We start from the raw sequence: 12,519 nt of genomic DNA on the forward strand, positions 1-12,519 counted from the left end.
TTTTAGATAAGAGCTCTGAGGTTCTTCAGAAATCTTATCTTGTGAGTCTCACATTTGCGGGTTTGCTGCTGAGACTCAGGCCCAGGTGATGTATACCAAAGTACATTAACAGCAAAATATTATTCATGCAAACTTGGCAGTTGAAATCACTTTATGTTGGCATGTTTTTAAAAAAAGATATTCTCCTTTGTTTAAGAAAAAAATACAATCTTGACAGGTTTGTATAGGTTGATCAAGCATTACATATCACTTAAAAAGTTACTGTATTTTATACACATTGAACAGATTAAGAATATGAACAGTATTAAGAAACAAAGTAATAAACTCTTACACACAACAATGTATAATCATTCACCAAAAGCTGAAACATGTTTAGCGATGATGCTTTACTCTTCTGTACACACATTCTTCGTTTATGGCTCCCATCTGTCTCTTTGGTCTGTCGGCCATACTCGTCCGTAAGGCAGCATAGTGGAGAACATCCTCATTTGTGTGGCCCTTGAAACAGAAAGTGGGAAATACCTATATGAATGCACAGCAATCAGGATGTTTTTATTAATATAGATAACAAGTACCTCTTCATTTGTGGTAGGATCATCTGAATATCTCAAGATACTTCCTGAAACAAAACAAACCGTAATTGTGTCATTGTGTTTTACTTACTTTAAGTTCACAAAAACTTTTACCTCCACTGCGGCCCGCTTTGGCTCTTGTAGATATTGGCACAGTAAGACAGCCATGAAACTGGCCAGAATGGTGGTGAACGCCAACGCTCCACTCAGATATACAGATTAAGATAACCATCTGCAGATTCAGAGAGATTAGATGATGCATTGTCTCATATTTAATTTCTTAGATGAAACCGACTCACCCTCCGCTCCAGGTGGCTTTTGGGGTAGCTTTAGAAAGTGTCCACATGGTTACAACAGCAGAACAGCCAGGTTGTTTGCTGGCAAACTGTAGAAACAGTGTTGTTTTTCCATGTGTAAAGAGCTCCTGGATCAGATTTTTCAGATGTTCTCAGCTGGTAAACACCGTGTTCTTGGTCAATGGCTCTGCCATGTGCAGTGCAGTTGAACCTAACAGCACCTTCTGACTGATTCAAGTGATATTCTGGTCTCTGGATAAAGACTGGGATGTTCAAAACCTGAACCCTTTATGATGATTGTAATTCCATCTTTGAATTCAAGTTTTTCTGAAAAGCTACTAGCGCAGTAGTACGTTCCTGTATCAGAGTGCTGTAAATTGGCAATCATCAAGTGATTTTGTTCTTTCTTTGCATCCAGTGCAAACGTGAATTGTTTTCCAAATTCATCATAAAACTTTGCACTTTCATCAAGGTATAGAAGCTCGATAAAAGCCTTGGAAAGTCTCCCATTATTTCTTTATACCAATAATACTTTGCTACAAAATCAGATCTGATGAAACATCCCAAAGTTACACTGTCACCAATAGCTGCTGTAAAGTTTTTGTCTTTATCAACCATCAGAACAGTCATCTCACCTGAAAAAACAGAACAAACAAAGCTTTGAATTATTTTGAGGGTTGTTGTTTCTTTCCATACTAAAAATATAAATGAGAGCGCTCCAGTGCTAAGAGTCGCCATATTAGATAGATAATACAAGAATAATAAATCACTCACCCATCTTCCCAGCAATCACACATGCCAGATAGAAAACAAACGTAAATACCATTGTGTTGCTGTGCTGAATGAAACTAATTTTGTCCTTTCCTCCACTCAAGCCTGAGTTTACTGACTGACTGTGATTGGCCGACCCGGTTTCTTTGTATGTCTTATTAAGGAAACAAGGGTATGAATTTCTCTGAGACCTTGTGACGTGTTGATTTTTTTAGACGCACTTGTGGAAAACTACATGAAAAAAACATACGAGGGCTTTCTGTTTGAATCCAAGAATGACACATCTGGGTTTGCATTGATCCTTGCAACTTAAACAGTCAATTTTTAGTAACAGTTTGGGAAAACATAATGCATCTGTATCAGGACTGGATGGTCAGGAGCCATTTCACAGGCAATATTAGCAAAAATCACAGATCATAAACTCACAAAACATAATTCTAATGATCCTTTTACTTCTCAACTTCATATATTTCCCAGGCTTGTCCAGTAGAGCAATGCAAAGAGACTAAAAATCATGTGTACATCAGAATATATTAATGCAAGTTTGTTATGATATGATTAGCTGGGTAATTAAAGTCACTGTCAAGTCACGAGAGCATTGTGATTCAGAAAACTAAAAGCCATATTTGAAAAACCCTTCAGCAGTGAAAGTATCTTTGTTCTAAAAAAGAAATAATAAATCCTGCAAGCAAAGCAATAACTGAGTCCTGTCACCATCTGTTCTGCCATAAGCAGGACAATGCTGCCACTCCCGTCACTCCCTCCACAGCCTCATGCCTGACTTTCCAGCACTCATTCCTGGACTCATTTCCTTTTACTGACCCTTACTGTTCCATGTTACAACCAGTCTTGGAGCTCTGAGCCTAACACAAACCCCCAGCTTCCTCAAGGTCTAAGTGACCAATGACACAAAGTTAATCAAAAGTTAACATGGGTGATCATTTATACCAAGGATCATTCCAAAAATCAAAATTCAAAAGGTTTTATCAGCACAAATATCCTCAGAGTGACTTTTAGCCAAAATAACAATCAGAATCAGTCTAATTGAAAAGAAACAACCAAAATGTTCCCGAACAGGCAATAACCAAAATACATTCCTTAATCTACCTAACTTCAAAAACAGGAGAAAACAATATAAAAAATGTGGCTGTGCACTTTTACACATCACAATGATTCAAAACACATCAGAGGCCCACTGGATTATTGAGGAAGTTGAGGAGCTTGCAGGTGGCAGCAATCTTCTGCTTTAAATTTAGTCCCTCCTGGACAATCCACCAATTGGCAGATACTTGATCTTCGGATGACCAATCCGGCATCTGGCACAGCACACCTCCATTTGCATAACTTAACATCTGTCCCAGCCCTGGCCACTGTCTGCTGCCTGCCTGGTGATTTTTCATTATTGAAGTTTACTTCTGCAATTTGCTATGGGCCTACCTGCCATTCATCCTGGTGAACAAACATAGGACGTTAGATGGGTGATCCAAAATGAGGTTCAATATGAGGATTTTTAGCTGATAGCCATTGGATATAAAAGTGATGTCAAAAAGGTGAAAATACTAAAGATGATTACAAGTCCATCAAGGACCATGGAGGCTTTATTGGAAGGAAGTGGAAGGGATTTCATCAAATGGACACAACATAAAGCAGCAATTTGTAGGCCATCGAATACGCGGCTGAAAATGGCAATCGAGCAGCTGCAAGACATTTTAATGTCCTGTGGGAACGAAGCAAGGTGGCCCGAGCTGGAAAACCGAGTGAAACAGTTGGTTGTGGAACAGCAAAACAGCTGGAAGGGGCGTCTCTACTGTGCCCATTCGACAAAAGGCCAAAGCGATAGCTGAAGAAATGGACATTGAGCACTTCCAAGGAGGTCCGTCTTGGTGTTTTCGCTTTATGAGGAGGCGGCATCTCTCCATACACGCAAGAGACAACTGTTGCGCAGCGGCTGCCCGCGATTACCAGGAGAGGGTGGCCATCTTCCGCACCTACTGCCGCGACAAGATAACCGCGCCCCAGCCACATCACCACATGGATGAGACCCCTCTGACTTTTGACATCCCTTTGACCCACAAAGTGGAGAAAAAGGGACCAGCACGGTGGCGATACGCACAACGGGGCACGAGAAGTCGTCGTTCACCGTGGTTCTCGGCTGCCACGGAAACGGACAGAGCGCTGGATGACGGTAGGCGAACACTCCTTCACAAAGACTATGAGGCAGCGGCGGGCAGGTTATGCCACCATATGCGGGTGGATTGTAGACACATGGGCTATGATACCGTCTTCATGTATTGGAAGAGCTTTCACAAAATCAACGCTGAAGCGGAACCGGTTGGTGAGTCTGATTCAGATGATGAGAAGAGGAATTTGGGATGTTGGACATTGAATAGTGCAGCTGTTTAATTCAGATATAGAAGATGAAAATTTTGATGGTTTGTGGCGGAAGAATGAATATTTTGTTCAATAAATGTGACGAAACTCACCATTTTACTTCCGTTGTCATTTTTTACTGTATGTTTTAGCATGCGCCTGTGAGGGTGATGTTTGGTCACCCGCGCTGTTCGTTTACTAGACTCAGATCAACCACACAGACAACAGGTGGCCTTGCAAGGGAGAGCTGACGAGCAGTTTCAAGCTTCCTCTCTCAACTCCGTCCGTCTGCTGCTCGCTCTCCTCTTTTATTTGGTTCACACAAACATTGGTATCAAAACAACTTCATGATTCCTTCTCCTCCTATCTCTACGACTTCCTCGTGTCCTTGAACATGATACCTCCCAGTGCTGGGAACATAACAGCTACAATACTTGAGTCAACACTCATACATTCCTTTTGATTAAACATTCTAAATCTACTTACTATACTTACTATAGCATTGAAACGATAATAGTAATAACAACAATAATTCTTCTCACATTTCCTCCTGTTTATCGTTAAATGCGTCTAGATTCTCATTGTCAGTATTACATCATTTCATTTCATGAAATTTAAATGCATTACGTCATTTTCCTAGAACACATTTCCTTACACTCAGAGTTCAACATGGTACAGCTTAAGACATCTAAACATTTCATTTACATCGTGCATCACATTTGTCCATTCTTCTTCTGATTCCTCTTCATCGTTGTCCAGTAGAGATCGTTCTTCCACCTGCAGCAAAGTACTAGTAACAGCTGATCCCACGAGCCGGCCAATTGCAAACCCCGAACAAGAGGTACTACACAGCAAGCTAGTATGGCTAATACTAGCAGCACTATCCCTAATCATCATTCCTATCTTGAACAACAGTTCCCTCCACCTTGACAACATTCCTGTAAGCCAGTCTGGTGGGGGACTACCATCATCAATCATAGCTCGTCTGTAGCTTAGTTAAATTTTTCAATGTGCTATCTATCAGGTGACCGTCCGCATCATTCTCTGGGATGAACGTACAACAGTAATCTCCTACCATTGCACACACTCCTCCCTGGGGGGCCGTTATGAGATCTAAGGCCATCCTATTCTGCATGGTCATCAGTCTTAGCGCTGTCATTTCTTCCTTGACTCCTGTGAGAGCAACTTAGCAAATACTTTCAACCTGTAATCAACTGTTTCCAATCTCAATATGTTCTTTCCTATTCCTAGCCACGGAAAGAGTGTCATGATCACTTTATCTCCGGTTGACCAATGCTTAAACTCTCGTGGTACATCTGTGCCCCACACTGAGTCGTGTGGTTTGAACTCGTCATTCAAATCTCTCCTGGAACGCAACTGTGGTGCAGATCTAGCATTAGCAGCATAAATTATGACTGTGTGATCCTTGAGATGTACTGGAGCACACACTCCTGACCAGTTTGCTGGTAGGTCTGCATACGCATTGTGTCCACATAACCACCATCCCTTATCCACTAATTGCGTGCCTTTGTCTCCTGGCGCGAAAGCGGGATAGTTACATGTACAGTTATAACCTTCTGGACACCTCTGTGTTGAATGATTCTGTGTCCAAGCTGTGAAAGTAGCATAGCGCCACCATGTATTCAAACTGTAAGTGTGTGAGGACTCTGGATTTTGTTCTAACCATGAATGTTCTAAATGGCTAACTGCGGTGCGTTTAGCGCGCGCGTAGCTCTCATCCTGTCTCAGAGCATCTTTCTGTCCCTGATTACCTCCCTCCTGTCGGAAGTTCCAAAGACCAAAACCCACAAGTCCTGCCGTCACAGCACTCACCACAATTAGGAAGAACAACTTCATTTCCTTTTAGATCCTCTTCACAGGTTCCGACGGGGTTCAGCCGTTGCTGGACCTATACAGGCCGTCAGCCGTTTACGGAGAGTCCGCCACTGCTCCCTCGCCTTCACCTGGAAGAATTTTCTGTTTCTTACAATGGAAAGGTGTATCCACGACAGTTTTCCGTCCACTCGAACTGCAGTCTTTGTGGTCAGCTGTACTTGATAAGGGCCTTCCCATCTAGGCGTGTTCCACCTCTTCCGCACAAACTTCTTCACCCACACGTAGTCGCCCGGTTGAATGGGTTCCTGGGGGGTGGAATCTGTGGAAGACACAGGACTAGGCAGAACATTTACTGTATTCACACATCGGTTAAGTAACACTTTTTTCAGATAATCTGCTATTGTTTCTTCAACATGTTTTAGCTCATTTGTTGTTGCAAAGTATGGTAGGCAATAAGGCCGCCCATATAATGCTTCAAAGGGTGTGATGCCTGTTTTCTTGTGTGGTGTTATGTGCATCCATAATTTCACCAGGTCGAGACAAAACATCCAGTTCTTTCCTGTCTCGTCCATACATTTCTTCAGTCTGTTCTTAATAGTACCGTTGACTCTTTCAACCAACCCTGCACTCTGAGGGTGGTATGCGCAGTGATTCTTCAAATCAATGCCCAAAGTTACTATCACTCATTTACAAAATGGCTTCCATTGTCGCTCCAGATGACCTTCGGGATGCCAAACCTGGGAATGATTTCTCTACATAAAACTTTTGCTACTGTCAGTGCATCTGCTTTTGCTGTGGGGAAAATTTCTACCCACCTAGTAAATCCATCTAACACTACTAGACAATATTGTTTACCTTCACATGGTGTTAGCTGAATAAAATCTAGAAAAACTGTGTGAAATGGATGATTTGGTAATGGTGTAGTGCCTGCAGGGGCCTTAAGGGCTCCCTGTGGGCTGTGTACACAAATAGCACATTGTGAACAAAGTTTTTTGAGTATGTATGAAATCCTATAGTATAATAATGTTCATTAACCATCTGTACCATCCCTCCTGTTGAGACATGGCATGGCCCATGGCTCACTAATGCTGCCCATTTATGCATATTCCGGGGAAGGATTGGCTTGTTTCCTATGGTTAATAGTCCTTTATCATCCAGTTTGGCTCCTCGCTTCTTCCACGTGGCCTTTTCTTTTTCTGGAGCACTTTGTTGCATTTCTTTTAGAATATCATTATCTGCAGGTTCTAAGGTAAATGATTCTATATTATCAAAAAGTGTGTTGTTATTTGCTGCAGCCTTTGCGGCTCTGTCAGCAAAGGCATTGCCTTGTGAGACTGCGTCTGTGTTGTTAGTATGTGCAGTGCATTTACATACAGCTATTTTACGTGGCTGCTGTATTGCAGCTAATAACTTTCTTAGCAGTTCTGCATGCATGACCGGTTTGCCGGTCGACGTTTTCATCCCTCTTAAATTCCATTGTTGAGCAAACACAAACAGCGTGGAAAAACATATTGACTATCTGTATAATGGTAACATCTTGTCCTTTGCTTAGTTCACAGGCACGTGTGAGTGCGGACCGAGTTCTGCAGCTTGAGCAGAAATAGGAGGAGGGAAGTGATTTCGCCTCCACCCCTCGGTTGCTGTGGACTACCTGCATAGGCAGTTCTAGTGCGTCCCAGTCATCCTTTCTCGATGATCCATCCACAAAGAGTGCTGTCCCTGTAGTCAACGCGACATCACTGAGATCTGGTCGCGGCAGGACCGTAATGGAGGACCTCATCCAAGCAGTTGTGGCTGGTGTCCCTCTTCTGCGGTGGGTAGCAGCGTCGCTGGGTTTAAGGTCGTAAAGCGTCGAAATCGTCAGATTCGGCTGAGAGAGCAACAACTGCCATGCAGGAAAGATGACGTGCGGAGGCGACAGGAATGCTAATCTTACTTGTAGCAGCAGTATTGACACTGCATGTGGAACTAGCAAAGTTAGCTCATGGATTAGCACCACTCCTGCGGAGGCTTTACTGCCTCAGATGCTGCCACCACTGCTTTAACGCATGGTGGGAGTGCACAAGCTACGGAATCTAGCTTGTGGGAGTAATAGGCCACTGGCTGCCTCTTATCTCCGTGTTTTTGCAACAAACACTGAAGTCATAAAAATTACTTTTGCAATCTACGACCTGCTCAAAAGGCTTCTGATAAGTCTGGCAGCTTTAACACTCCAGCACCTACAAGGGCCTGCTTTGTGTGTGTAAATGCTTTTCAGCTTCAGGGGTCCAAGTTAACACATCAGTCATTGCTAAGGGATTATCATACATCAATGCTTGTAAAGGGGCAGTTATTTTCGCATAATCTAAGATCCATGATCTGCAAAAATTCACAGTCCTAAGAATGACATCATCTGCTTCTCTTACCCACAGATTAACCATTCTATCTACAGACCACACTCCTTCGGCTGTGGTACGAATCATCAACTAAAGCTGAGAGATAAGATCTCTTCCTAACAGATTTACGGGACATGTGGTGGAGATCACGAAAGGGGCTTAAGTGTGATTCCACTTACAGGGTCACAAACATCTACAGGAACTGACATTCTTTCTTTAGTTATGAGACCATTTGCTGATCTCACAAAAATCTGTGTAGAAGTTGGTGCCAGGGCTATTGGATCTCTAATTACTGATTTACCTGCACCCGTGTCTACTAAGAATGTTAAAGAATTACCTAACACGGCAGTTGTACTTCTGGTTTGCCTTCAGCAACAGGAAGATGGTTTCTAAGTCTAAAACATCTTCTAAGGTCCTCTTTTTCAATTGGGTCAATTTTTGTGCCCCCGATTTGTTTTAATTTTTGTGACATCTTTTCCGGGTTCTAGTCATTGTTGAGGGATGGATTAGAACCTTGCTGCTGTCCTCTATTGTATCTCTGGTCACGTTGTTTCTTTCTGCAATCACGTTCCCCAGTGTCCATAATTTTACAATAATGACACCGATCATTTTCACGGGAATTGCCTCCTCCTCCCCCTTCCGCCTCGGCCTCGCCCACGTCCGCGGCCTCGGCTTGGGAGAGGGTTGGCATTGAAAAACATGCCTGTTGATTGATTCTTACTTTTTTGGCATGTCTTTCAGCATGCATAGCATGTTGTTCATAGCGTTTAGGTTACTAGTTCCGAAATCAACTAATTGTCTCTCTACCCATGATTTTATCTCTGATTTTGATCCCCCATGTATAGCTTGCTTTAATTTGCTGTTTGGTAGGGACCTTCTGGTTCTTCCGCATACGGAATTCCACTATTTTTCCGGAACACATCTTTCATTCTCATGCTATAGTCTTCAAAACTTTCGTCAGTCTTTTGTCTTGTGGCCGTAATGGCGCTGTAGTCAGCTCGTCTGGTAAAAGTAGTTCGCATGCGCCTCGTACAGTCTGTCAAGTCTGTCATTTAGTCTTGGCTGTTAGGCTGCCATGGTTGTTGAGTGGCTGGATCCACTGGGACCCAATCTCCTCTAACAGTGCCCAATTTCTTGCCATTAACGCACATGAGGACTTGCTGGGTTTCAGTATGGTAACTTCTTTTAATTTTATAATATTGCCTGGCCTGTCTAAGTTACCATCCCAATCGAACTTAGTCATCCACAGCTGAACATATGAGCATGAACCTGGATATTTGTCTTCCATGTGTTTACATGATGCTGGGTTTTTGAATTCAGCACCTTTTTGTGGAATGTTGGTTGCCCATGTTTGCACTTTATTTCATCAGTTTTTATGTATTTGAATGGAGACGCCTGATCTCCCGACTGAACAACCCTCAATCCATACAGGATATCTAGTTCAGCCCCCCTGCCGTGGCCTTATAGTCAATCGTTCTCGATCAGGAGAGTATACACCAGGCTTCTACCTCCGAGGAGGCGGGTGTATCTTGCCTCTGCTTCTCTCCCGATGACCAGGCAGGCAATACCGCGGTATTTTCTGTGTAGCGCTTTTTGTGTCTCTATACTCACTCCGTTGTCGCTATGGTTTCTCTCTGAGTTGTTTTAGTGCCTTCCTCCCGTCACTGGAGATGGTAGCCCTGGGAGGGACGAAGACCGGCCTTCCGTCAACTCGTGATGAAAGGTCTTTCACTCGGACGTCCTTTTGACTCCGGCTGTGCAAGACTTCGGCGTTGGTCGTCCCACGGCGCTCCTCTCCAGGTCTTGGGATCCGGCTCGAAGGACCAATTTTGTGAGGGTGATGTTTGGTCACCCGCGCTGTTCGTTTACTAGACTCAGATCAACCACACAGACACAGGTGGCCTTGCAAGGGAGAGCTGACGAGCAGTTCAAGCTTCCTCTCTCAACTCCGTCCCGTCTGCTGCTCGCTCTCCTCTTTTATTTGGTTCACACAACATTGGTATCAAAACAACTTCATGATTCCTTCTCCTCCTATCTCTACGACTTCCTCGTGTCCTTGAACATGATACCTCCCAGTGCTGGGAACATAACAGCTACAATACTTGAGTCAAACACTCATACATTCCTTTGATTAAACATTCTAAATCTACTTACTATACTTACTATAGCATTGAGAACGATAATAGTAATAACAAACAATAATTCTTCTCACACGCCTAACAATACGGTGCACCTTATGTATGTTTAAATACAGAAATAGCACCCGTAACTGAGACTGCGCCTTTTATTACAGTGAAAATACGGTAGTTCAAAAGTGCCATAATCATAATATTTTCAAAGATTATGATTATGCCATAACCATAATATTTGTAAAGATTTTGCTTTATGATTATGGCACTTTGTGATCAGTAATCACAACATGATGAAAGTGGCACAACACAAGGTGAGACACACATGAGGTGAACTGACACAGGGGTGGCACGGTTATGTAGGGGCTAAAATGGCTGCCACAAAGCAAGAAGGTTCCTGCAGTCAGGGGGGTTTTTTTGTGCAGAGTTTGCCTGTTCTCCCCGTGTCCATGTGCATTGACATTAGAAGTGAATGAGGGCATGAACAGTTGTTTGTCTTTGTGAGTTAGAAGTGGGATAAGCGGCCACCTGTCCCCTAAAAGAGATAAAGAAGTCGAAGACTGATAGAGGGATGGACAAAAATCCCTTGGCCAGTTTTTTCATAATTCTAATAAAACTGCTGAAGGTCTTTTGTTGCAAAAATCAAATTTTAATTGATTATATCTTAACAATGGCAGCTGTGACTGCTTTTCATCATGCTGAATGCTGATGCACCAATTAGGAAGCTAACCAAGGTCTGCAGATTCAAAAGCAGCAGACAGATGTCAAGGTTTCAGTTGTATTGGGAATCTTGAGCAGGTAGTAATTTTTAATTAAATCAACAATTAATATTTGTATTGTGTTCAATTTTGTTATCTGTTTTTTTAGACTTTATGCCCCAAGTTTTACAAAAAAGAGGTCAACAAAGATAGCTAAACGTTTTCTAAGCTGCTGGCAAATTGGATCCCAAATAAGCAAAAATCGTTCCTGGGAAAAATCGTTCCGGGAAGGAGAGACCACGGTGGGCCACAGCAGGAGTACGCCAACCCTTTGGATAATACTACCCCTGCCTTAGCATTTCTATGTATCCAAGACATAGCCTGCTGCTGTTTACATGGTCATGATCACATAATGGAGCATTTGTCTCATCCAGTGGGTGTTTTGGTCAACTTAATAGTCCGATGGATATGAATGCTTGTGAAAACGATTGTTGGAGCTTTTGACTTCACAAATTAAGGACTGCAACAGCACGATACAAGCTTTGTCTTCATAAAATGAATATAAATATATGGAGGTAATCTATCATTTGTCGACATGGCCAGAAAAAACAACTTTATTAGGAAAACTTTGTTTCATCGAGATTGATAAATGATACAATTGAAAATGTAGAAACCGGTATGAGTAAATACAAAATACTTAATTAGGTCCTGTGTTAAGCTGCAATGACAACAAGACATCTACAGCCTCACAGCAGAGTACACACATTCATTCTGTCTGTTCTGCATTGATCTGTTGGGCTGGTTGTTCCTCAAAGCTGCATAATGGAGGTTGTTTTCCTCTTGGTAGCCCTGGAGATATGTGATAAAGGGTAAGTTAGTGTGTGTAAATAAGGATTATTTATACATATAAAATTGTCTCCACCTCTGCATTTGCTCTGGATGAAGCTTGGACTCTTGATTGAGAGTCTGTTTTAAAACACAGGAAGAGATTTCTTTAAAGTAATTTTCCCAGTTTACCTTTAAGAATCTTCAAAATATATTACATCAGTTACCCAGAGAGTGATGACTGTTTTTCCTTTTTGTCATAAAAACTGAAATGGATAATAAAACAACCACGATGATGGTAAATATCCAGGCCGCACTGAGGAAATACACCAAAACAAGATGGTTTCCTTCATCTGTAACGAGATGCATCAGAAATTGTGATATCCGCGATGCCGTTTCAAACAATCATTTAAGTATTTCAACAAATTTGTCCTCTCTCTTATATTAAGCTAGTTATGATGTCATTACTGTGTAATTCAGGGAGACAATAGACATCGCCAGTCACACATTATTTTATAAAGTAACAATATAGAAACAGAACCTATACTGACATAAAAAGTAATGAGTTAAAGTGATACTTTGACTACAAATATTATGTTTTTAAAGGACTGTCACGGTGTCCATGTACAATTCAAACCAGGCTTTAA

General features: G+C 42.2%; 1 long non-coding RNA gene and 1 pseudogene across 1 annotated transcript; both read right to left on the minus strand.

The window, feature by feature from the left end:
* Positions 1 to 349: 349 nt before the first annotated feature.
* Positions 350 to 712, minus strand: LOC115248186 (uncharacterized). Its single transcript, XR_003887155.1, has 3 exons — positions 687 to 712; positions 576 to 619; positions 350 to 498 (listed from the first exon to the last, which is right to left on the minus strand). It is a non-coding gene; the product is annotated as an uncharacterized lncRNA (long non-coding RNA).
* An 83-nt stretch (positions 713 to 795) lies between these two features.
* Positions 796 to 1,758, minus strand: LOC115248185 (uncharacterized; annotated as a pseudogene).
* Between the last annotated feature and the right edge of the window lie 10,761 nt (positions 1,759 to 12,519).

The sequence above is a fragment of the Takifugu rubripes genome, unplaced genomic scaffold, assembly GCF_901000725.2.
Source record: "Takifugu rubripes unplaced genomic scaffold, fTakRub1.2, whole genome shotgun sequence".
Classification (NCBI taxonomy): Eukaryota; Metazoa; Chordata; class Actinopteri; order Tetraodontiformes; family Tetraodontidae; genus Takifugu; species Takifugu rubripes.